The sequence below is a fragment of the Chelonoidis abingdonii genome, chromosome 1, assembly GCF_003597395.2.
Source record: "Chelonoidis abingdonii isolate Lonesome George chromosome 1, CheloAbing_2.0, whole genome shotgun sequence".
In the NCBI taxonomy this organism is placed as follows: domain Eukaryota; kingdom Metazoa; phylum Chordata; order Testudines; family Testudinidae; genus Chelonoidis; species Chelonoidis abingdonii.
Window position 1 is genome coordinate 365,529,802 of NC_133769.1, and position 3,686 is coordinate 365,533,487.

Genomic DNA, 3,686 nt, shown 5'->3' on the forward strand with positions numbered 1-3,686 from the left:
CAATTCCCGATCTGCGAAATATGGCGAATGCTCCTTCCTTTGTTTCTTGTCCATTGTGACTGTAAGCGCCTTGTGGCAGGGACTGTCCCTTGCTGTGTGTTTGTACAGCACCTAACACCCTGGGGGATCTGATCCCTGCTAAAGCCTCCAGGTGCCACAACAATACAAATAAGAGTGGAAAGGGACATGTGGGAAGCATCACAAAGCAGCTGGGACTTTTGCTAATGGCAGAGAATACCGTCTCTGGCAGAGGCAATAAAGCAAAACATTGTCTGTGGATATTGGTTCAGTTCTAAGTCTGCATTTACCTTGGCCCTGTTCACTGCCTTTTTCTATTTGCTTCCAACACCAATATAGCAGAATTGTCCTAGCCCGAATGCTCAGATACTCATCATGCAAAACAAATCCTGGATTCGCTTGCCAAACATTTGTGCCAGAAACCTGCTCATAATAGCTACGCTCAACCAGTTGGGGAGGGCAATACCATGTGACCAACCACAGGGCTGCAGCTCGGCTGACAATTCAGATAGTGACCAGTCTCATTGAATAATGAAGGCTCCTCTGTGCACCATGCCCCTCCCTGCATTGGGGAACCAGGCTGGTCCTGCTGCAGCAGGACGTCTGATCCGAGCCAGAGGATTTGACCCTTAATCAGGAGGTGGGGTGTTCCCCATCTTGTCTGCCTGTCATGTGCAGGTGTGTAATAACAAGGTTGCAGAGAAGGCATCTGTAGCTCAGTTCACCTGGGAATATTTTCCTCTCGGGGGGTGGGGGGGCGTTCCTTTCATGTACTTGTGGCTGGAAGTAGAGTGACCATATTTCACCTGAGCTGCTTGCCAGAGCACCCTACCCCCCGCAGAGCTGGCCTGAACCCTCCCTCGCCCCTACATGGAGCTGGCCTGAGCTGGCCCCTTTCCCCCACAGAGACCTGGCTCAAGACAACCCCTTTCCCCTGCATGGAGCTGGTCCGAGCTGTCTCATGTCGCTGCTCGCCTGAGCCTCACTGCACGGGACTGGTGTAGGCGCTTGCCCCCCCTCCCCAATGTTCCTCCATGCCCCACTAGGGGGACGTGGCCCACTTTTTTGGGCAAAACTGGACATCTGTCCCATTTGCTCTTGCCAGCTGATCATCTGTTGGCCAGAGCAAATGGGATAAATGCCCAGCTTTGCCAAAAAAAAGTCAGAATGTCCAGGACAGGGCTTAAAAAGGGGACTGTCCCATCCAAAACTGGACATATAGTCACCCCAGCTGGAAGTTACAACCTGACGCTTCACTTTGGTGCTTGTATTTCTTTTGGTGCCTTGGGGGCGGGGGCGGGGGCGGCTGTGGGGGAACAGTACAAATAAGAAAAAGCTGTCAGAGGAAAAGAGAGGCCCTTTCAGCAGATCTGTAACTACCTGGGCCACAGCTACCTCCCCAGATAAACACATGGTGAGCTGCTGGATTCCTTACGGATGCAGAGCTGCCTGTGTTCCTAAAACCTGTTTGTCGCTGCTCAGGAGGTGTAGACCTGTGACAAACTGTCAAGCCACTTGCAGTAGCTGCAATGTGTGTGAATGGGAATACCAGGTTCAAACCTACCTTTGGGGCTCAGTTCCCTCCATAGGTGCTGAGCTTCCTACTCCCCAGGATCGGGCCCATCAGTTCTGTTTGGTTTCTTTGCTCAGCACTGGGCTTCTGTATAAGCTGAAGTCAAATTTGGTGGCTGGACTTTTAACCCTGTCATAATCCAGCACTTATTGCAAAAAGGCAAGATCCCTCACTTGGTTCCACTGGCATAATCCCGTTGAAGTCTGGTGCTGAAGCAGGGTAACTAGGAGGAGAACCTGGGGTTTATAAGGTACTATAGGGTTTATCTCTATAATACTTTATGTTTCAAATGCTTTTAAGTGAGGTTTTCATTTTAAGAACCTCCCTTGTTTCCTTTCCCTTTAGCTGGAGAGAGTTTTTAGAAGGAAAACCCCTCTTGTTTGGCAGTCCCTTAGTGGTCATTTAGGCAGTTGTAGTTCACACCTATGTTTGCAGCTGATATGTTACTGTGGCTAGATAATAATCCAAAGACCTTGCTTGTATACAGTGTTTTTCATCAGTAGCTCATAAAGATCTTTAGTCATTATCCCCATTTTACAGCTGGGAAACCGAGGCATAGAGGTGAAATGACTTGTCCATATTCACCCAGCAGGCCAGAGGTAGAACTAGGAATTATCCCAGTCCAGGGGTTTTCCACTAGACCACATGGCTGCCATATGTTTCCTTAGTGTTCCTCTGCTCTGTACAATTTGTTATAGTGGATTAGGGATAATGATTGTGCTTTGCAATGTCTGCAATGAGTAGCTGCTAGCAGGGCTAGTGAGAGAAATCTCATCCATGGCCTGTGTCCCGAAACCTTGATAACTTTATTACATGGTTGTTACAGTAACTTTAGGTGTGTGACAGATGACTGGTATCTCTCTTGCCTTCTCCACCTCCTAATTCCCTGCAACATGTACCCCCTCCACACACCATTGCCAGCTACCCCTCCTCTTCCCATAAGTCATTATTAGGCGCTGTAAAAGTCACTAACATGTACGCTAGTTCTCCTTGCTGTATCCTGCTCTCTGCTGCCTACACACATTACAGACAGCAGCTTATCAGAAAGCTGCATGCTGCCTTTGTTATGTAGCTCGAGCTTCGACCCAGCAGGTTCTCCACCACTGAGCAGTACTGTCCCACCAGCTCTTTTCATATCTGTTTCTGGGCCAGTTCACCTTCCTTCCTATCCTACCAGCAGCTTGGAGTTTTATAGACACCAGGTGTCTCTATCAGGCCCTGTGGGAAGACAGCTAATTAGTTACAGGTGAACTGGACCCATTCTCTCTTAAAAGGGCCAGTCACCCTGTGAGTTATCCATTATGTTTAATGGGTGGAAAGACAGTGTGAATTGGAGGAAAATAAACTGCAATTTTCCTTGTTCCCTTCTCCCCCTGCCCCATCATTAATTAATATTTAAAATAAATAAATCTTGTTTACAAGGGATGCAAACACTTCTCCCCATTGAAGTTACAGGGGAAGTTTAAATTAGGCAGACTGTAGGTGCCCAGATTTTGTGGTGGTGTGACCACTAGCTGTGGGGCATGGGGGCAGAACATCTGGGCCAGTGCACCTGCTCTTGTGGAAAAGGCCAACAGATCTTGTAGGGTCTGATTTGCAAACACTTGGCACCCACAACTGGGTCTAGCTTTTCAAAAGTGCCCAGCACCCAGCATGCTAACCTCTTCCAAAAATCAGACCACAGTTGCTCAGGAGCTTGGGTCTCCAGCCTTTCTGAAAACTTATACCCTTTAGCACCATGCTAAAGCAATAGCACTGACTCAGAAGGAAGGTGTCTGAGCAATTACCTTCTCAGGAGGTGGTGGTGGGATAGTTTTACTTCTGGGCTAGGGCCATGCCAGCAGCCTGCAAATAATGAGGACTCATCACTAGGGACTATGGACTGCTACCTATGATGCTGGAATGTGATATCCTAAATAAATGTTGCCCCCAGGGTGACACACATGGGTGAATCTAGCCCAGAAAGTTATCACCATGGAGGGCCGTGTGGTGACTGATGAGTATTGAGCTGGTGATCTCAGGCCAGGTCTACACTGTGACTTTAAATCGGTTTAATGGCCGATATACCGATTTAACGCTGTACCCGTTCACACGA